This window comes from Labeo rohita, chromosome 15 (genome assembly GCF_022985175.1).
Source record: "Labeo rohita strain BAU-BD-2019 chromosome 15, IGBB_LRoh.1.0, whole genome shotgun sequence".
NCBI lineage: Eukaryota > Metazoa > Chordata > Actinopteri > Cypriniformes > Cyprinidae > Labeo > Labeo rohita.
The window spans coordinates 19,162,217-19,186,642 of record NC_066883.1 but is presented as its reverse complement, the minus strand read 5'-3'; the positions used below and the strand labels follow the sequence as shown (position 1 = coordinate 19,186,642).

Below are 24,426 nucleotides of genomic sequence, written 5' to 3'. Positions count from 1 at the left end.
GTCATCCTGCAGAAACCCTCTTTGTGTATGTTGGGTGTTGTAGCACAAAATATGCATATGTCTCAGTAACAGATGCTGTGGTGCCGTCTAGTTATGATTTGCGGATGTAGAGTCATTCTGAGACACCGGAAATCAGATTCAACCTCCTCATATGATGAATGGGTACGACAAGTAAAATAAAATGAAATAAAATAAAATAAAATAAACAAAATAAAATAAAATAAAATAAAATAAAATAAAATAAAATAAAATAAAATAAAATAAAATAAAATAAAATAAAATAAAATACACACACATACAAAAATTACAATACAATATAAAAGTAAACAAACTAAAAAAAAACAAATTAATATATTTTCTAATAAAAACTAAACAAACAAAAATTTAGGTGAAAATATAAAATAAATACCAAAACCAAAACAAATATTTATAATAAATATTTGATTAAAAAAACAAAAACTGAACTAAAAAAAAATTAAAAATATTTTAAAAATAAAATAAGTTAGCGCCACTGCGCTCCGGGCGTCCCGTGTTCGAATCCCGACTCCCCCTCTCAGCCCCCTCTCTCTCCCACTTCACTTCCTGTCAATTCTGATCTGTCCTATCACAATAAAGGCAAAAAAAATGCCAAAAATAGATCTTTAAAACAATAATAATAATAATAATAATAATAATAATAATAATAAATATTAATATATATATATATATATATATATATAACAAAAAAAAAACAAATTAAATTACATAAAATCAAATACACTGTAAATAAAATGAAAAATATTTTTTTGAAAAATTAAATACAATTTTCAAAAAAAGGAAAATACAAAATAAACACAAAATAAAAAAACTAATAAAATTATATTGAAACATTTAAAAAAAAAATAAAGAAACAAAATAAATAAACAAAAAACAACAAATAAATAAAAAATTAAATTTAGTTTGAAATATAAAATATAAAATAAATACCCAAATATACACAAAACACAAACATTTATAAACTATACTTGAATAAAATATAAAAACTAAAAAAAGAATTATAAATATATAAACATAATAATAATAATAATAATAATAATAAAAACAACAATAAAATAAATAATATAATATTTAAAACTAAAATATAAACAAAACGAAAATATACCAAAAAACAATGAACTTTAAATAAAATTAAAAATATGTTCTGAAAAATAAAAATAAAATAAAATAAAAAACAAAAAACTAATACATTTATCAAAACAAATATTCAAAGTGTTTTTAAATAAATAAACAAATAAATAAAAGAAACAAATAAAAATGTTAAATAAAATGTTAAACAAATATTTATTTAAAAAACAAAAACAAACAAATAAACAAACAAAAACACTTCTGGATATTGCAAAAAAAAAAAACAAAACAAAACAAAAAAAAACTTTTGAATATTGCTATTTTGAATTTAGAGTTTCAGGATGTACGGTCCTGTTTGACCTGTTTGACATCAGGTCAGTTTATTTTATTTAACCCAGCTGTGGTATATATACATACATATATATTAAAATGTTACATATTAATAATAAATAATACATATTATTATTATCTTGATGTAGAACATTAATTAAATGTTAATGGCTTCTTTAAAAAAAAAAAAAAAAAAAAAAAAAAAAAAATAAAATTAGTTGGTAGTTTCGCTTACAGGAAAATGATGCAACATGGTGCAAAACATTACTTTACTGAACACTTTGAACCCATTTCAAATGATGGAAGGCCGAAAACCAGTCGTTTAAGTATACAAGACACATTTGATGAAACGCACAAGTTTTTGATAAACAAGAGGAAAAAAAAAGCAGCACTGCTCCATCAACCCTCCTGAAACAGTCACACTGACCAAGACGTGTCAACAACAAAACTACTGATGATGTAAAAAAAAAAAAAAAATTCCTTCAACAAAACATTTTCAAACCCAAAACCTGTGACACTAATGCTTGTACCCACATGATTGCCTGATTGAGACTCTCGGGACAGTAAGCGCTGTTTAAGGCTGCGGCCAGAACTCCCTTCCCGCCATCAGTCTCCTGTGGTCTCCAGTAAAAAAAACCCGCCTTACTGCCACTGGGCTTCAACAGCTTTGCACGTGACTCCTACACCAGAGTCCCGCTGAGCCCGTTCGACTAAAAGATATTCCCGCAGTCATCGTCCCATTCACCTCCCGTCGTGAGATCTGTAACTCCGAGCGGATCCGCTTTCATCAGAGGGGGAGAATGAAGAGCATGTGCCAAGTAGCAGCACCACAGTTTGAGAAAACACCCACTAAACAATGCAGGCAAGAAAAGAAACACATGTACAGGGATCAGCCTGTCATCGAGAGAAAGACAACGCTCGTGCACTTCAAAGGAAAACGCATAGGCGTTTTTGGCAAACGCTTAAAAGGATGCACTGGAGCACTACAGCGTCAGACAATAAAGCTTGAGTTGCAATTCATCCCCGAATGCTTCTGCAGAGCAGCGCGGTTACTTGGTGACTTAGCCGACACCGTATTGCTTTCATGGAACTCATAGACATTTCTGGCAGGATGCCTTCGGACATGTAGACTCCGTTCCTTTAATCCTCTTATTAATAATCTGCATTAGATAAAGAGATCACTAACACGTCAGCTGCTAACCAGCAAAAATGGGCTGTCAATCACGCTATTCACAATATGATTTATTGCTGCTGTGACCTCAAAATAGACTATTAGTGGACTCCATTAAAGATGATAATGTGTATCATTTTGAGCTCTTTAAGTGGAATCACACGCCTCAGACACAAGATTAAAACTCAGGAGTCCTACCTAGGTCTATTGCAAATATCATTATCACCTAGTAACCAAATTGGAGGCATGTTGAAGGCATGCCCACTCTGTAAATGACTGTAGAGTAGAGTACATATCCTCTTTCACTGTTCTCCGGATCTGAATGCGTCCACAGACCTATCAAAGAGGATCTAGCGTCTCCTCTTACAAATGAATATATATATTTTAACCGTGTCTGAAGGCAGCCGAATATCTGAAATAAAAAAACAAAAACAAAAATTGTAGAGCAATTTGATTTTATGAGCAGAGGCACCTGTATCTATGAACAAATAATAAAATAAAATAAAATAAAATAAAATGTAATTAAAACAAAGTAAGAAAAAAAAAAGTTTTCCCCTTTTTTTCTGTTGTAGAGCAAGCACCTGATTCTATAAATAATAAAATGAAATAAAATAAAATAAAATAATAAAATAAGAATATGAACAAACAAATGTAATTAAAATTTAAATAAATAAAAATAAAACTTTTTCTTTCCTATTGTTGAGTATGCCTGCAGGCACCTGATTCTATGAATAATAAAATTAAAAAAATAAAAATAAAAATAAAAAATAAAATAAAATAAATAATAAAATAAAATAAAATAAATAAAATAAAAAAATAAAAATAAAAATATGAATAAACAAATGTAATTAAAATTTAAATAAATAAAAATAAAACTTTATTTCCTATTGTAGAGTATGCCTGCAGGCACCTGATACTATGAATAATAAAATAATAAAATAAAATAAAATAAAATAAAATAAAAATATGAACAAACAAATGTAATTAAAATTTAAATAAATAAAAATATTTTTTTTCTTTCCTATTGTAGAGTATGCCTGCATGCACCTGATTCTATGAATAATAAAATAAAATAAAATAAAATAAAATAACATAAAATAAAATAAAATAATTGAAAAAAGAAGCTAATGTAATTAAAATAAAATAAAAAAATATGAACAATGAAATGTAATTAAAATGAAAAAAAATAAAAAATAAAACTTTTTTTCTTTCCTGTTGTAGAGCATACCTGCAGGCACCTGATTCTATGAATAAAATAAAGTAAAATAAAATAATAAAATAAAATAAAAAAATTGGCAAGTTACGTTCCATATACAGTGAAAAATTAACAGAATTATAATTGTTCCATGCAATTTTACTGTTAAATACAGTAAAATAAGCATTTTAAAAAGTATGAATAGCACTTTACCTTATAATTTAAGGTTAAAAACAAACAAAAAAAAGGTTGAAAAAGGTTGTTTATCATTTATACAGTATTAGGGTTTTACTATTCTTTATTTATTTAGTTTATTTGCTACTGTTCAAGGAACAGTAATTGTCATTCATAATTAAATGAATTATTTTAATACTTAAATGATATAGCAATTGTAATTTTGAAATATTAATATATTAATATATTTACCACTTACATTACATTTTAGTCATTTACGTAGTCTAATATATTACAATAAATCAGTTAGTGTGGTAGACGTTATGTTATGAAATATAAAATATATGGGCACTATAAATGCATCCCATAATGTCTGAAAATCTACCGTAAATTTAACCAAATTGTTTTTTTTTTTTTTTTACAATGCAGCGTGGTGCACTGAGACCAGAAACGAGTCTCTTCCCATCTGAAGGGGACTGAGAGACATTTCCTCTAGCCTCAAACCTCAGCGCACGCAAAGTGAAATAACATGTTGCATTTCATTTAGCAAAGCAGCGTCGCTCTGATGGCAGAGGATGAGTAAAAGCCTGGATGCAGTCAGTTTCGTACTTCGAGCAAGGAGAGAGAGAGAAAGACGCTTTGGAACAGTATGTCCATTTCACGTCTCGCCCATACTTCCTCTCTGATGAGCATAGCAGGCCTCGCTCGCCCGCATTCACTTCATTACAAAAGCTGCGACGCCTTTATGACCTCCGTCGTGAATGACCAATCACAATTCTAGAAAACGGACTCCTCACGCACGGCCATTTACCCTGCCGCCGCTTGTAAAACGCAGCGTGATATTGCGCCATAATATTTACAGGCTAAAATATTCATTGGCCCATCCGTTAGCGGGTACGGCCATTGTACACGCCAACACGCCGGCTAAATTGCTTTTGGATAGAGGGGTTCGGTTGCCATGGAAACTGCCCAGTCAGGACATGTCATAGAGTGGCAGGCACATTGTGGGATCTCGGGTAATAATTCACTGATAAATTAATGCTTTAGTGAGGAAAACAGGTGCCGGAGTGTCACGAGGGAGTTTAGAAGAGGGGAACAAAAAAAGAGACATGCTCATTCAGACGGAGGGGAAAAAGTGAGACGGAGTGACACAGATGGAGATGGAGGGAAAAAAAAAAAAAAAAAAAAAAAAAGGAGTGCAGGGTGTTCTTCCAGCTTTAGCCCTGGCCGTACAAAAGCCATTTTCTGAAAGCAGGATTAATCCTGACTTGCGCTCTCAATGGCAGGGGTCTTTAGTGCTAGATTTTACTTAGTAAAGAAGGCCGGCTAAAAGCAGGGGATTGTAGGAGCGTAAAAAGCAAGGCTTTAAGCGATACGCAGCATTGTCTACGACAAATCCCGTTTGCTGCTGGGCCTCTTAGGAGCAGGGTTAGAAGTCACGGCGGTGTGGGGGCGCTTTCTGTCCCCTGTGCCTTCACTAGGCTGGAAAATAATAGATGCTCTACCACTGATCTTAACACTACAGCTAAGAACAAAATACAGCTCTTCTTACACTGGAGCTAAGCACTGCCAACTAAGTGTCATTATTCAAAATATACCGCAATAAGGACAAACGGCATTATATATTCATATAGGTTTAAAAACAACATACATTCTCGGGTCTCATTTCTATCCAGTTATGCAAACGTTTTTTTTCTACTGCACATGGAAGAAGAAATCATATTTCACTAGAGTTAAGAGTGTGAATTTGCTTGATGAGTTTCTATTGAATTGTCCCGTCCACTCAAGCTGCACGCAAAAACATACTGCGCAAACAGTGCAGTCCGATTCATAAATAAATGATTCATTCAAACTAGGGCTGGGCGATATGGTCACGATAATTTTTTCATATCAGTCGATATTGATAATTATCACAATAAATGTCAAATCTTTATTTCTTTCAAGTTTAAAGTCAGATTTTTGCTCCAAAGTGAAAGTTGTAGAAACCTTAACAAGACAAATATCTAAATAGAAAAATTAATTTCTGCATGTTCTATAGTTTTATTGTTTCACATCAAGAAACAGGTTTGGGTTGTATGATAATAATAATAATAATAATAATAATAATAATAATAATAATAATAATAATAATAATAATGATGATAATGAATGAATGATGATGATGATGATGATATCACTTTTTTGTCTCTTAGAAATGCACATTTGATAGTAGCTTGAGGATGCAAAGGTAAATTTTTGTTCATTATCAACCAGTAACATCTGTAAAAATTGTAGCAACCTCAGTTTTATATGGTTACATTTATTCTGACCCAGCATTGGTCTCATATAGTAGCAAACATACATTTTAAATCATGATAAACACAGTTAAAACCACACATAATGGTACCTCAATACCATGGTAAAAATATAACTACATGGTTTTATAGGTTGCCTATTTGTATGAAAAAAACGTCAGTCTAAAAACATTCAGTATAAATGAACACATGCTATAGCTTAATCACAGATACATACATACTATAATTATATACCATTACTCCTGTAATAAAATTCAATGTTAATATCCCACATTGCTGCCACAATACCATGATGCAGTGAGTGTTACTACAGTAAATCCATGGTAAATGATGGCGATGTGTAGATTGAAAAGCCTTCTGACTGTCTCATTGCACAGTCATTTGTGTTTGTCGCTGAATTCAAGTGTTTCACACAACGTGACGGAGCTGTTCTCATATCGTGTCTTTTGCGCGCTCAAGTTCGTTATTTCAAATGTAGGCGCGCGGCAGCTGCGCTCATAACTTCCCATTCACACAGGGCGTCAGCATTAACGCTTCACGGAGGGCGTGTCTGAAGCTTCGCGCCGATTGGCCAGTGTCTGCACTGAATGGGATTGGCTAGCATCTGCACTAGTATATTTGCATAAGGCGATCTGATTAGCTGACGCCTGCGTTGGCGCTTGAAAAGTTGAAAAAAAAAAAAAATTAACTTCTGTTGCGAATAACGCCAGTGACGCGACGTAACGGATCCATAATTCAGTTCGCCAACGCTTGACGTCACTCCATTCAAACTAAATGAGAAGCGTTATCGCTGACGCCCCGTGTGAATGGGGCGTAATGGAAGCGGCGCGGTCGTTCCTGAGTTTCTATTGAATTGGACTATCCATGCAAGCAGCACGCAAAAAACAGCATAATGCGCAAACAGTGCAGTCTGATTCATGAATAAATTACTTGTTTAAACCAGTTCTTAATGATGCATTCTAAAAGACTCACTAATTTAAGAGTTACTGGTTTGAAACAGTGTGAAAATCTTTAACTGAATGAACCCACTGGATCAGTCACAGTGAATCAAAGTCTTGATGAATTTCTATTAAAATGTCCCATGCACACAAGCTGCACGCAAAAACCAGCATAGTGCACAACCAGTGTAGTCTGATTCAAAAATAAATGACTCATTTGAACCAGTTGGCAATGATTCACTCACAAAGACTCACTAATTTAGGAGTCACTGGTTTGAAATAGTGTGAAAAATCTTTAACTGAATGAACCCACTGAATTAGAGTAAATCAACTTCTTGATGAGTTTCTATTGAATTGTCCCATCCACACAAGCTGCACGCAAAACAAGCATACTGTACAAACAGTGCAGTCTCATTCAAGAATAAATGACTTGTTTTAACCAGTTGGCAATGATTCACTCAAAAAGACTTGCTAATTTAGAGGTGACTGATTTGAAAGAGTGTGAAAAATCTTTAACTGAATGAACCCACTGAATCAGAGTGAATCAACTTGATAAGTTTCTATTAAATTGATCCAAGCAAGCTACACGCAAAAATCAGTATACTGTGCAAACAGTGAAATCCAATTCATGAATAAATGATTCATTTGAACAAGTTTTGTTAATGAATCATTCAAAAAATTTAAGAAGTCACTAGTTTAAAACACAGTGAAAAATCTTTAACTGAATGAACCCTCTGAATCAGTCAGGATGAATCAACTTCTTGAAGAGTTTCTATTGAATTGTCCTGTCCATGGAAGCTGCACGCAAACACACTGCGCATACAGTGCAGTCCAAATAATGACTTGTTGAAAAAAAAAAAAAAAAAAAAGATTTTTTAAAATATAATACAAATTAGTTTTTTATAATATGAATGAATAATATGAATTTTTGCTCTTATGTATATATAGATCACTTAACACTATGGTGCAATAAATCATGCTTTTACACGACATCTTGTTTAAACTTGTTCGTTCGTTTTGAGTCAAAGCCTCAAAAATTTTGTTTGCATAAAATCTTGTTTTACTTGTGGAGACTCGTAGAGTTTTTAGCCAACAAAATATTTCAACTCAAACTAATATTTAATGTCCATTTATTTATGTATAAAGTATCTGTGTAATAAACGTGATGAAATGTATTGCAGAATAAACAGAGTGACAGTGATACAAGATCCAGATCACCCTGTCGGGAGCTTATCCTACGATGTAAATCATCCCATAGATATCATACCTGGTTTGCAACTGAAGCCATTTGCAATTGAGCACTTTCATTATTATGTCATGGATGCAAAAGATGCAGAGAATGCGAGTACAGTCATCAATAGAAATTCCCTTGTTTAAACCAGACCAGATTGTTTTCATATCCTAGAGTCCAGATGAACCATTCCCCAGTTTTGGGTGCGGTTCCTTAATGCTCACTCAAGTTCTGCAAGCCATCAAACGGACTGTGAGGTAACAATGCAGTGTCAGCAGTGGCCCTTCCTTTCGGCTCTCAGCACTTTGAGACCTGAACAATTTCTGGCAGAACATTCTGGCACGGCACCAACCGGACCAGGCTGAGGTTGAGGGCACGGTGGTCTGCGTCACAATGGCCCCACTCACGATGAGAAGAGGTTCACTTAGAGCAGGTTTTTCATAGCTCCTGCTTCCTGCCAACAGTCACATCACACCTTGCAGAAAAGGAAAGGCAATACTGTATGCTGAGGTGGGTGGCAAAGACCTACAGAAACAAGAGCTTAAGCCTCCTACACATTCATCCCCTTCAAAAACCAAGGAATCTGAAAGCTTCGCTGAAGATGCCAAGCACGATACTTTAGGTTTATGAGGGGGTGGGATCATTCATTCCCTTCCCTTCTTTCATCACCCCATCCTGACCTTTCATTGAACACCCACTCAGTCACTCTGGGAGGAAGAGGAGAGAAAGGGAAAGAATGAGAAAGGCAACGATTATGCACTTAAGCATTGCTACACCGCAAAGATTTCTCATCAGCGGCCTGCAATGCGATCACTCAGTGAAAACATCAGGTCTAATATCCTGCTGCAGAGCCACTGAAGTACATACCACTCGGACCCCCTGATGGGCATTAGGAAATCATGACCACAAGAGCTATTGACACTGATTCGGGGCATTGGGGCCGGTCCGAGAGCAAGCCACTGTGGCGGAGATGGCATGTTGGTCTTGCGTCTTAAATAAGAAACAAAAATATATTGGTTCCCATGTCAGGACAGTTCCAAAAGAACAAACTACTTCCAAAAATGACATGCAGGAAGTGGTACACGAAAAACGTCATATTGTTGGCATTCAAAATGAGAGGAAAAATCTTTTTATAATCTAGTTTAAAACATGTGTTCTTAAAAATATACTTTGCATTCGAGTTGGTTTTGAATCCATTTAGCAAAATTTATGATTTAAAAACCAAACTAAATTCTCTGAATACATGCAAGTGCACCTTAATTTTAAAAACAAAACAAAAAATTAAAGTATATTTTTCCAATGTTAGAAGAATTTTTTTTTTACAAATAAAAATGCTTACTTTCTAAATCAAAGCATTAAGAATATCATAAACTCATATATATAAATTTACTTTTAAATTTATATAATAATTATAAACATTTTAAAATTTATTTTTATTTACCCTGGAAAAAAATGGTTGAGTGTTATTTATTTAATCATTTATTTATTTCTAAAATACCAGTTTTCTATATTAATATATTTACTATATTACTATAACATGTTTGTTTTTATGTAAGTATACATGCATTTATTGGAAATGGAAATATTTTACAAAAATATAAAAGCCTTTACTATCAGTTTATATATATATATATATATATATATATATATATATATATATATATATATATATATATATATATATATATATATACATACATATACATATACATATACATATATATATATGAATGAACAAAAAATATAAAAATGTTTTAGAATGATGAAAAAATTGTAATTTACCCCACAAAAAACAATTAACAAAAAATTAAATACAAAAAATAATAATAATAAAAAAAGTTTTTTAATGTTAATATATTTACTATAATATATTTTCTGTTAATTTATCAGCATTTTTATAAAATTATTTATATAAAATAAATAAAATTATAAAAATAAAAAAATAAAATTCTTTACAGTCAGTTTTCTTTCTAAATCAAAACATTAGGAACTATACATACATACATACATACATACATACATATATACACATCTGTGTTGATATTCATATTGATATATATTATAACATATTTTCTGTTAAAATACATGCATTTTTAAAATGGAAATATTTTATAAAAATATAAAAGACATTACTGTCAGTTTTTAAATCAAAGCATTAAGAAAACCATAAACTTAAATTAAAAAAAAGAAATGAAAAACTGTTTATGTTTAAATGTAAGTACACAGATTACGAAGCGTCATGTCATTGACCCATCTCCAAATAGTAGCACATAGTTCTTGAGAAAACTCAAATACCCATCCATCTTAAAGAGACAGTTTTATTTTTAGGTTCCTCCCTAAATTCACCAAAGCTGAACATCTTCAGCATATGGGATGTCTCAGCCTCCCCAGGGCGCTGCAAATCTCAGAAGTTTTTCAGTGGGCTGCACAGCTTCATAAAGCTACTACAGAGGCCTGACAGCAAGACGGCTACAAACGCTATTTCAGAAGAAACTACAGGAGCATTTAAATGGTCCGCCAATAGCATTTGTCGATGTATAAAGTGTTTCACACATCATATTTCTGACAGTGTCATAAACTACACCTTTATAATGTGAGACGATGATTCGTTTATGTTTTTATGAGAGCAGGAATGGTAACCGTGTGACTGTGTGGCATGAAGAAACTCTGGATTTCACTGTGACGTTTTATATCTGTCCATTAACCCATTTCCTCTTCTCTTCTTTCGCTCATTAAACAGCACATCTGTTTTCTGCAGCTGCAGGGTAGCATTGCTGATTCTGACCAGTCTTATTTAACGTGCACAAACGCGCTAATGCCCTTATGCTCGCTGATCCCAGAACAGCGTAAAATGCTGTTTAATCAGATTTTCAGAGAGCCGATTATACCGACAACTTTCATAGGGTTACTGGCTTACAGCACACCGAATTTCCAAATCATTAAAACCCTCAACCTCTTGACCTAGTTTTGACTTTGCTTGGACTGCCGCATACAAACGGACGTCTGCGTTGGATAAGCAATGCCTAAAAAGTACCAAAGCTATGTTAAACGTCCCTCAGAGAGATTTACGAGTGCCAGTTGGTGTGCAAAGGAGGGGAGTGTTATAAGGAGAAGGATGTAGACAGCTGAGCATCAGGCTTTCAGGGTCGCTTCAGCACATGGGGCAGCTGTTGGCCGGGCGGCACGGTGGGCAGCGGTGGGGGAGGGGTCAAAGGTCACAGCTTAAAACATGGTCGTAGAGACGATCTGGCCTTGAAACATACACACCAGTCACCTCAACACAACCCCTGCACTTCGGTGACCCACGAGTCCCCTGTGAGTCTGTAACTGAAAGCATCTTTAAATAAACAGCAGCCTTTAAAGATCTGCCACCCCATACAGCGCTCTGATGCCGCACACAGATGTAAGAAGATCTACTGGTAAAGCACACAAGCTTCATCAACGTAACTTGAGCAGCACGGAAATGTGCTTGAAAAGGAGTACATCAAACACAGCGTGGCATGGTGAAGATGTGCTGTCAGCATGATGGAGCTTTCGTCACCTACAGTGGGGCTCAGAGATCAGTGGCCTAGGGATGCCCAGGGTCTCTCTGCAGTAACGTCTATAGTTCGACGGAGAAAGACCGTGCACTGTAAGGCCATTACAGCCATGAAAATTTGGTTGATTTGGCTAATTGCAATTATAAATGATATTGTAAAGTAAATCTACTTTAATTATTAATAATACATTAATACATTTTACGAATGAAACACTAGTTTAAATCTAAAGATATTTACAAAATTGTATTGAAACACAACACAGTGAAACAAAAACAAAACACCAACATAACCCAAAACAAATTAAACTTAAATCAAATTTAAAAAAAAAAAAAAACAGAAAAAACTAAAAACAATCCAATCCAAAACAAAAACTTAAAAAAAACAATCCCAAATAAAAAAAATAAACAAAACATCAATCCAACCCAAAACAAACTAAAAAACAAAAACTAAACGCCAACCCAAAGCAAAACAAAAAACCTAAAAAAAATAAATAAATAAATAAATAAAATCCAACCCAAAACAAAAATTAAACAAAAAATAAATACTAAAAAAAACTAAATCCTCCCAAAAACTAAAACAACAATCCAACCCAAAACAAACACAAACAAAACATCAATTCAACCCAAAACAGACTAAAAAGCAAAAAACAAACAAAACATCAATTCAACCGAAAACAGACTAAAAAGCAAAAAACAAACAAAACATCAATTCAACCGAAAACAAACTAAAAAGCAAAAAACAAACAAAACATCAATTCAACCCAAAACAAAACAACAACAAAAAAAAAAACACAAAACAAAAAAAACGAAACACCAAAAAAACTAACCAAAAACAAAACAATCCAACCCAAAACAAAAAATAAACAAAAAACAAATACTGAAAAACAAACCAAAAACCCATAACAAAACAATCCAACCCAAAACTAAACAAAACATTAATTCAATCCAAAACAAAACAAACTAAACAAAAAACTAAAATGAAAAAACAACACCAACCAAAAACAACAAAAAACCCGAACAAAACATCAATCAAACCCAAAACAAAAACTAAACAAAAAAGCAAAGAACTAAACCAAACAAAATCCAACCAAAAACAAAACTAAACAAACACAAACTTAAAAAAAAAAAAAAAAAAAAAACAATCCAAAACAAAATAAATAAACTAAACTAAACAATCCAACCCAAACCAAAATAAAAAACCAGACCAAACTAAACAAATTTCCCCAAAAAACTAAACAAAACAATCCAACTCAAAACAAAAACTAAACAAAAAACAAAGAACTAAACAAAACAAAACAATCCAACCCAAAACAAAACAAAAAAACTAAACAAAAAACACCAAAAAAACTAACTAAACAAAAAACTAAACATAAATCAAAACGCCAACCACAAAAAATACAAAAAAACAAATCCAACCAAAAACAAAAAATAAACAAAAAAATAAATACTAAACAAAAAACAAAACAAACCCAAAAGCAAAAAACAAACTAAAACAAAACACCAAGCCCAAACAACAAAACAAAACACACACACACACACACACACACACACACAAAATTGTCTGGTTTATTATCTTTGTGGGGACTCTCCATAGGCGCAATGGTTTATATACTGTCCACACTGTATTTTCTATCCCCTTACCCTAACCCTACCCCTAAACCTAACCCTTACAGAAAACTTTCTGCATTTTTACTTTCTCAAAAAATCTCATTCTGTATGATTTATAAGCTTTTGTACCCATGGGGACCTCAAGCCGGTCCCCACAATGTCAGGTTTTACTATCCTTGTGGGGACATTCGGTCCCCACAATGTAGCAAAAACAAGTACACACACACACAAAACAACAACAACAACAACAAAAAAGAAAATAACAAAATAGTATTTTTAACCCACCTAAACTATTAAATAAAAGTAAAATCCACAGTTATTAAATTAGGACTGACCCACAGACAATCATATTTTAAAAAAGCTAATTAATATGGACTCATAAAACACTTTCTCTTCCGCTTCTGAATTTAAAACCACTTCTAGTGATAAGAAGGTGCCATTAAACAAGCCTGCTGTGTAGTTTTTATAGCCAATGGCCACATGAAACCAGATACTCACAACAGGAGCTTTTTTCCCCCCCTTGCATTTATGGCTGGGAGAGCCAAAGTTACCCTTCAAGTTTCCTCTTGAGTCCTCAGTTGACTTACTGGCCCTTTTCCCTATAAATCACCTTTGCTCTCAACTCAACAAGACAGAAGAGCTCAGCAGAAAAGCAGTACTTGATGTAGCTGTTTGTTGCAGCGCTCCATATGTCTGGATAGCTGATGTAACCTCTGCCCGCTAGTTGTCAAACTTGTCAAAACTTGCCAAACATGTAGTAATTGACATGTGAGATGCACGTTCATTATTTAATTAGCCACATAATCAAATCAAACTAATAAAAAATGATTTATTACAACAATAGAGCACTACGACTAGTTATATAATGACTGCTCACGCCCTCAATTCACTTTCAAAATAAAGGTTCTCAAAGGAGGTTTTCTCAGTGATGCCATAGAGGAAGCATTTTAGGTTTTCCAAAAAACATTTGCTGAACAGAAGCCATGGAAAGCTTCCCTGGATATTAAAGGTTATTCGTGAAACCAAAGACGCCACAGAACCTTTTATTTTTAATAGCGTATGTAGATTTGCAATCGGTGAATTTCCACAGAGCAAAGGCTGTGAGAAATCCAGCCCAGTGACCCGAACAAAGTAATGGGAATTATGGGAAGAATGAATCACGCAGTGCGGCTGAGCGAGAGAGGTCGGCATTCGCTGTTTATTATCCTTCTGAAGTGGATTGGAAGTCGTTTCCTTGAAGTGGTGTGGCCGAGTACCGGTTCCTTTAATGTGAGCAAATAGGCACAGATAAACATGCTCAATTGTTTTGCCTCCTTGTTCCTTCAGGGATTGTGTATTTGCTCTGTGAACCTTGTAGAGCGCTACACTATTAAGACAGGAAGGAAGGGGAGCGCCGTGTGCTCCGGTCCAACTTGGTCCAGAATTCCTTCCATAAGAGCTGAAACTGAAAACTACATGCCAGCTATTACCTGAATCTACTAACATAACACTTTTACAGTGCTTTTCCCTTTCAGAAACGTTTATGTAGTGTTTTATGATGTCTTATGCACTGTGTAAAGAGTCATTAAACCATAAACCGTGATCTCGCCAGCCAATTGTTTACGCAAAGGTCTTTTTTCCTGTGCATAATCTGCATGGCTGGGAGATGTGTGCATTGTAGTTAAGCAGCGCTGGGTATGACTGCAACACTGGGCCTAAAACCTCATCAGAAAGGTGTGATTAATGTTTTCCACTGATGGAGATAAAGGACTCCCTGGAGAGAGAAATGAAAGGGAAAAGAAAACAAGAGAGGAAGTTAAAAAAAGAGAGAGAGAGAAGGATATTGCGGCTTTTGGCCCACAAAATGTGTGTTAGACGTAAAAAGTAGATTCGAAATTCTGGCTGCCGTGCCAAAACCTCGGCTTTAGACATGTTCGAAGGTCACAATTCAAGATGACCACAAGTGGTACTTGTAAAACTGCAATAAGACATAAAAAATTTCAAGAAGCTGACGCTCTCTTTAGCTGTATAGACAAAGTCGCAATTATGAACACCAGTGGCGTGTTTCTTTTGACTGGGGAGGACGATGCTCTGCGTGGATTCATTCATAGGTGACATAAAGTATAACCAGTTTTAATTCATAAAATAATATAATGCCTATAAATTGTAAGTTAATTTTATAATATAGATAAATTAAAATGATAATAAAATGTATACATTTAATTTAATTGTATTAATCAAATTTACATTAATTTATTTTTTTCATTATAATATATTCATTTTAATGAATTATAAATTATTCTTTAAAATAAAACAAATATATACTTAATGTAATTGTATTAATTGAATTTATTTTTGTAATTAAATTTTGTAAATAAATTAATTAAAATTATAATAAAATGTATAATTTGTTTCATTGTATTAACTGAATTTCCATTAATTTATTGTTAATAAATTCAGTCATTAAATGATAAAACGTATATTTTATTTAATTGTATATGAATTGAAATTACGTTAATGTAATTAAAAAAAATAAACTAATTTATTTTATATATATATATATATATATATATTTGAATGATTATATATATATATATATATATATATATATATATATATATATATATATATAAATTAATTCATTAAAATTTTAAAATAATACAATGTATACAATCAAAATAATAAAATCAATAATGAATTTATTTGAACTATAGTATATATATTTATATTTATCAATTTATTTGAATTAATTATAAATTAATGCATCAGAATTATAACAAAATGTATACATTTAATTGTATTAACTGAATTTACATTAATTTAATTTTTTATTCATTTTTAATATATTTATTTATAAATTAATTTTAAAATAATAAAATGTATAAAATCAAAATACTAAAATCAATAATGAATTTAATTTGCGTGTGTGTATATATAAATGAATTATAAATTAATTAATCAATCATAATAAAATGATTAGATTTATATCATTTAATTATGTTCTGTATTTTTTTTAATTATAATAAAATAAATATACATATATAATTTCATTTATATTATATTCACTGCAACCTGTTTGAATATTCAAAACACTGCTGGCTGCTGAATTGCCTCTCGTTGTTTTTTCAGCATCTCACGCCATGAGCTACAATTTTAAATTACAAATAAGTCAAAAATGACTCAAAAATAACTCCCCAGAAAGACCCTAGGTGTTTTGGACAGGAACAACATGTTTTGTATTATTGTCTATATCAGTTTTTATTGAAGTCCCGCCTCTAATTTTAGTGTTTAAGAGTCAATCGTAGCATTAAATATCGAGACAGCCAATCAAATTTTAGACTGAACGATTTAACCATGCCCTCAATAAACACTGCAACACCTCACACTTCACCCCAAGTAAGTTATTTGTTTTCCAAGAAAGCAGTAAATAAAAACAAGCAATAGATGTGAGGTGCAATCGAACAACACTTAACCCCTGTGCTACTGTGACAGTCCTTTAATAATCCACTTTCAGGACTAAAAATGTGTTTCACAGCTGGAGTCCCCAGAGGAACCATGTCAGGCACAAAAGCAGCACACATCAGTGCGGCAAAGCTCTGTCAGAGAAGGCCTGGAATGCACTGCAGGTTGACACAATTTATAAATAACCAGCAGAAAGAGTCAGACACAAAAGACAGTGCTGTTCAGCCCCTCCACCGAGCAAAGCAGCTTCGGTCTGGCCATACAGCCTTTAACTTGGCTAGTGCCAGCAGCTGGCGTTGCCAACAAATCAGAGAATGTCAAGGCAGCCTTGCTGCCAACAAAAGGCTGTGTGTGTGTGTGCTGAGAGAAAGAGAGAGTGAGAGAGAAAGAAAAAGAGGCAGAGGGCATTGCCTGCAGCAATTGAAAACGATTTATGAAATAAAACACAAATCCATGAAATCGCCAGCTTCAAATGATCCGGTTTTCCCTTACTATGATTGAACATTATTATAGTGGGGGGTAAAAAGAAGGATGAGTTTTTTGGGGCGAATGTTTATGAAACTCGATATACTGTTTATACAAGAACCAGAGTTAAGTAATTTAGTAAAATAATACTATATTTTATATACACTATAATTTTTTCAATAATCAGCTCTCAAATAAAAACTGAGATATATATATAAACATTACCGTATTATCCCTCCAAAACTGTTTTGATTGAAAAATAAATCAATCTTCAGTTGCTGAAATTTTGGTGCATCACTAATAAATAACAGCTACGGTATACAGTATTTAAAATGTATTCATTAAAATTTTTAATTTATTTATTATATATAAATAAGACGACGTCCCTTCGTAATAGTTTATCGGATGCAGTGTTCGACTGCCAGAGAGAAATCTCTGTTGATTACAGCTTTGATTCTGATATGAATCACTGCCGTCTGCTTCTAAACTAACACTACATCCACTTTAATCTGCTAAACCACACTGTGACCAGACAATGAAACACTTTTGGATTAGGGGGGAAAGTACGATGTAGCAGCTATGTTTAATTTGTTACGGTGCAGAACACCAGATTGCAGTGTTGGATCAGCAAGAAACATGCTACAATTTGCCAAAAACGCTGCCTTCACAAAACAGCGAGAGATGAAAGACGAATCAGCGCGACTGTGACCTGCAGACAGGAGATACTTGGTGTAGATTCGCAAACAATTATCTGTAATGAATCAATTAAAAAGAATAAATTCATGCCTTAGGTCAGAATTGTTCTTTGGACTGAATTGTTCAGAGAGGATGATTTTTGACTGAACCACAATAACTACAAGGATGAAAGGAGGGTCGAAACACATGCCGGGAGTCGAAACACATGCCGAAGCCGCAATCTACTCCGGCTGCCACGTCGGAGCCATAACGTGCTGCACACTGTAAGAGATTTATTCATCATACAGTGTAGATAGCTTCACTTATAACACAAGTGTTTAATAAACTTGCACTAGAATAGGCTAGACTAATCAGTGATGATATTCTTTGATAATGTTAGGCTGCTTTTAGCCTTATGCTGGAGCTGGTTTTGGGCAATGAAACTAAGTATGTAAGTATTTAAATAAATTAGCGTGATCTTGCAGGCTGACGATAGGACTCAACACTACTGTAGCATATTATTCACTCACCCTCCATGCATCTTAGGTGTATATGACTTCCTTCTTTCAGACGAATGCAATCGGAGTTATATTAAAATTGATCCTGGCACTCCCAAGCTTTAGAATGGTATAGACAGGTGTTTCTCTTCATCAGTCCAAAACAAGTCCAATAATATGCATCCATCCATAATAAAAAGTGCCTCACACGGCTCCGGGGGGGTTAATAAAGGCCTCCTGTAGTGAATCAATGCATTTTTGTAAGAAAAATATCCATATTTAAAACGCAAGAATCACTTTAATCTAGCTTGCGTTAACAGTTGTACACGGAACTTGCTTCTTTGACAAGGGGCATAGCAGTACTGAAACACAGTCTAAGCTGTTCGCCAATCGCAACGCAGTGGAACAGCTAACCAATCACAACACATTTCCTTTTCCGAAGGCGGGCCTTCATTAAACCCGGAACTAATCGAGCCATTTGCACCAGGCTGAGAGAAAGGTATTGTAATAATGTGAATTATGTTAAAAATAATGCGTTTTTCAAACTACAAAGCATGAAAGCATGTCAATTGAGCATGTCATGAAAATCAAGACTTTGTAAAAGAGCATAATAGGACATCTTTAAACCATATTAGTTTAAACTTCTGATATAGGGTTTTCTGATCGCACACATCGAAGCATGCACACAAAAAATGGCTGTCGCACGGCATGTGTGCACCAAGTTCTCTTTTGTGTCTTACTGCGCTTAAACAGTCAAATACACACAGTAAGTTTATGTTAAAAGCACACAGGAGTTACATAAACAGTCGGTTATGTTTGTGAAGGTAAACAGCTGGGAAATCGCATGTTTATATATTAGATCTATACTATACAGCAAATAAATCAGTAAATCCACAGCTCTCTCATCTCCTCTGAGGCTGGGAATCTAAATAGTGTTCTGTGCTCATCTGTGCAGCCAAAGACAGAACAGTTAGCATGCTTTGTTCAAGCTTTCACCATGGTGTTATATACTGGTACATCATTTTCACTTACGAAAACAAAATGTCGGCCCCGTGGGTGGAAAAATGTGCAGATTAAGGGGTGGTAATATTATAATAAGTTCCTTTTTCTACGTCACAGGTGGAGCGAAATCAGAGCAGCTAATTTTTTGCATGTTTGCAAAGAAAGGCTCATCAAAAAATATGGCTGGGTTGTTCTTTTTTTACATCTGGGTTGGTAGATTCACTTGGGACCTGATTATAGCACTTAAACAAGGAAGAAAAGTCTGAGTTTCATTATATGTCATCTTCAGTGATGAATTTGTTAATTACAAACACAGACTGGAGTCGTGTGGATTATTGTGATGCTTTTATCAGCTGTTTGGACTCTCATTCTCACGGCACCTATTCACTGCAGATGATCCACTGGTGAGCAAGTGATAGAACTTTTGTGTGACCTATCAGTTCAACATAATTTATAATGATTTAAATCTTTTATTAAATGTAAACATTTACGACAGCCAATCAGGACAGTCTTGAAAGTAGAACTAATTAGCTTCCCATTTTTAGTTTTATTTAACAAAATCTGTCTAAAGACATGTCTTGTGTCGTGTGCATCACATCCAGGTCCTATTTAACTAGACGTGTCAGCCTCATCTGCTTCAAGCGGATCTAATTAAATGCTGTTCCACATTAACAGGATTGAGTCAACTTACCGTTTCCTGTGCACTGCCCCCAACAAGCTTCTGAATGGCATTTACCGTAATGCACATGAGCAGCCACGAGATGAAACATTTCCTTCTATACATATGTGCCACCAGACAGAAGCGAAACTGACATCTGTACGTACATGGAGACTGGCTTTATATTGTTCCCCGGGGATTGTGGGACATGCTGGAGTAAGAGGGGGAAGGGACTGCTGTTACACTAACACAAAAGCAGGAACGATTACATTTAGAGTAGTCTTGAGCCTTGAGGTGAGTATAAACCTGCTTCAGATGCTTGTATTTGTTCAGTTTAAGGAACATCCTGTGCAAAGCTACAACACAAAGACTATAATAAGTACCTCAGCCCACTTCTGTTTATTCTACAGTTCAACTAACCCAGACTTCCATAAGGAATTTGGCATTGTAGTTTGAAGGGTGAGTGGGAAAGTCTTTGTTAAACTATACTAAAGGTCATGACATGGATTTTTTAAAATCATTTTAATATGTTTTTTTATATATTTATAATGTTAACAAATAAATATGTGGAAAAATGATTATTTTCAACCCTTAGTCTAAAACGGCTTGTTTTAAGGGATGGGTCCTTTAAGGCTTCTCTTTAATCGGCCACTGTTATGATTGGCTAATGTCATTGCATAGGAAACAGTATCAATGCCCCCGCGCTATTGCATGTGAGAGTTTTGACAACATGATTAAAATAAAACGGTCATTTCCTGACAAAGCATTATGAAATAATTTACTTACCGTTTGTGATGCAGCTGCAATCAAATCTAGTACTACATCTTTCAACAAATGTTTCTTTGTTAACTCTACATCACACAGTGCCTCGTTTACAAAACAAAACCCTCCAAAACAATCCTCAGACACGATCCGGGATGTCATTAAAAATAAACTATACACTTGTTCCTTACACTGGTATTCTTCTGATATCTGTACAGACGCAACAAACTGTCTAAACCAAACAAGTCAAAGCAAATGTTCTTTCAATCCATTTGTCCTACTGACTACAGACTTAAGCGTGTGGACTGTGTCAGAAAGCAAAAACACATCTGTATACTGTATCCAGTGTAGACAAGATAGCAGCAGGGATTGTAATTTCTCGCATTCAGTGTGTCAGACGTTAGACGAGAAAATCACTTCCAGAACAAAAATTTACAGATAATGTACTTACCTCCTTGTCATCCAAGATGTTCATGTCTTTCTTTCTTCATATGATGTTTTTTGAGGAAAACATTTCAGGATTTTCTCCATAATGTGAACTTCAATGGTGCCCCTGAGTTTGAACTTCCAAAATGCAGTTTAAACGGTTTCAAGACAGTTAGGGTATGTCGAAAAACTCCCATCTCATTTTCTCCTCCAACTTCAAAATGGCCCTACATCGCTGTTTACATTTTTTTTGTAAAAGGTGTTTTATCTTCTTTGAATGTTCACTTTGCAAACACTGGGTTGGTACTGCTGCAGCGATGTAGGATGATTTTGAAGTTGAGGGAGAAAATGAGATGGGAGTTTTTCGACATACCCTAACTGTATTGAACAGGAAAAAACAGTTCAGGCAGAGCTAGACAAGATGAGCGTTTGAGGTTAAGAAGTATATAAACTGTAATTTTATTCAGAAAATAATTGATCGTTTCACTAGATAAGACTCTTCTTCCTCGGCTGGGATCATTAAGAGCCATTTGAAGCTGCATTTAAACTGCATTTTGGATATTCAGACTTGGGGGCACCACTGAAGTCCACTATATGGAGAAAAATGTTTTCCTCAAAAAACTATTTCTTTATGACTAAAAGATCAAGGCAAATTTGATTTCTCATGTCATGACCCCCTTTACTGTAAATTGCAGAAAGCAAGCTTCAGGCTAACCACACTTCCTGGTGAGTAGTACTCAAACTGCCACAGCTGGTCTTTTCTGTGACACATTTGGCTTGCCATGAAAGTAAATATATGAAATTGTTAGTTTGGTTTTCTTTGTGCACAAAAAAGTATTCTTGTAGCTTCATAACATTACGGTTGAACTGGGTCAAAAAGCTCTCAGATTTCATCAAAAATATCTTAAGAGGAGAACTCCACTTTCAGAGCAACAATCTACAAACATTTACTTACCCCCTTATCATCCAAGATGTTCATGTCTTTCTGTCTTCAGTCTTGAAGAAATTATGGTTTTTGAGGAAAACATTTCAGGATTTTTCTCCATATAATGGACTTCGTTGGTGCCCCAAATTTGAACTTCCAAAATGTAGTTTAAATGCAGCTTCAAAGGGCTCTAAACAACCCCAGCCGAGGAAGAAGGGTCTTATCTAGCGAAACGATCGGTCGTTCGGAAAATAAAAATTTGTTTACTTTTTAAGCACAAAAGCTTGTGTAGCACAGGCTCTGGGATGCACGTCCACAACGCTACGTACCATTGAATCACGTCGAAAGGTCACACAAAACTACAGACCCAGTGTTTACAAAGCGAACAAAGCGATATGGAGTTTTCGCCATACTCTACCTTTTGAGCCGGAGTACACAGACGATGACGTGATTGGTAGTGTCGTGGACGCACATCCCAGAACCTGTGCTTAAAAAGTATACTACTTTTTATTTTCCGAAAAAAATGAACAATCGTTTCACTAGATAAGACCCTTCTTCCTCAGCTGGGATCATTTAGAGCTCTTTGAAGCTGCATTTAAACTACATTTTGGAAGTTCAAAATCAGGGCACCAATGAAGTCCATTATATAGAGAAAAATCCTGAAACGCTCTTCTTAAAAAACATAATTTCTTCATGTCTGAAGACAGAAAGACATGAACATCTTTGATGACATGGGGGTGAGTAAATTATTTGTAAATTGTTGTTCTGAAAGTGGACTTCTCCTTTAATTTGTGTTCTGAAGATGAGTCTTACAGGTTTGAAATGACATGCGGGTAATTAATTAATGACAGAATTTCTATTTTTGGAAGAACTATCCCTTTAAATCTCATAAAATCTATAAAATATATTGATCCGGTTTCATTTTGTTCATCCAGTCAGTCAGCCCAGCAACTGCCACCATTAGGCATCTAAATGACATCTTTAGCTCTCTGGTTTGTATGTGGTTTTATCTCAGCCAACAAGACAGCTGAAAAGCATGTGGCATTTCTTCCTTTTTTTTTTTTTTTAACTACTTCTGAGCAGTACAATGTTCACTTGTGCGACATTGTTCTCTCAAATGAATCTGGGTGGTCTTATTCATTCTATACAGTGGCTAATGGGTCGATCTGGACCGGTTCAGTTCAAACCGGACTTTACAAGAGACTCTTTAGGGGTTTGGCTTCCATCTGCCAAGTTTCCTTGAAAAGAAAAAGCCCTCAAAGCACAGTGTATCCCTGTAATGAGCTCACAGACAATGCAAACGGCCTGGCCGTTTAATTGAGAAAGTCAGCCGACTGCACATGCCCAACAACAAAAACAAAACTCACAAAGGACCAACGCAGGCACGTATAGAAGACATGCTCGCTCTGTCTTCTTGTTCTCCGATTGAGTTTTTCCCTCACATGAGCGGCTCGCTGGCTCAGGTCCATCAATGCTTGCTTTTGTTTGTCTGCAAGTCAACAGTTCTTGCAACATTTCCTTCACCTGAACACCAATCGCTCATCCTAAACATCTCCTTATGGTTCCTATCAAAAATCTTGCTCCATTGTTGAATCCAAATCGCCCAATAAACCACTAATTTCCTTTGAGACCACAAACTTGAGCATCACAGAAGCAGCTGAGCCCATTTTTTAGTTTAAAAATGTTTTGTATCTATCATTTAAAATGATCCTTTCAAAAATATGCCTCATATGTTTGCCTAGTCAGAAAGCTTAATGATTCCTAACAAAGAAAACGGGGCAGACTAACCTCAAACTGATGGAGGTAATTTTTTTTTGGTCTCCAGGGATAACTCAACAGGATGTTTGCTAACTGGCGTCATCCCCTGTAAATCCTTTGTGCTTTCATGAAAAGCAATAACAAGAGGCATTGGTCAGACTATAAAACATACCAGTTAACCCACTACAACCAGTTCAGACAAGCCATTCAAATTTATTTATTTAAACGGTCATT

At 34.4% G+C, this 24,426-nt stretch overlaps 1 protein-coding gene across 2 annotated transcripts in view; it reads right to left on the bottom strand.

Moving 5' to 3' along the window:
* The window catches only part of nxn (nucleoredoxin), an 89,072-nt gene that overhangs the window by 29,337 nt on the left and 35,309 nt on the right, over window positions 1-24,426 (bottom strand). The window contains exon 1 of one of the 2 annotated variants that reach the window (XM_051129380.1): window positions 1,969-1,989. The exons of the other annotated variant lie outside the window; for it this stretch is intronic. The gene's annotated coding sequence lies outside the window, so the exon portion shown is untranslated. Of the gene's footprint in view, window positions 1-1,968; window positions 1,990-24,426 lie in introns of those variants that run through there. 2 annotated transcript variants of the gene reach the window in all.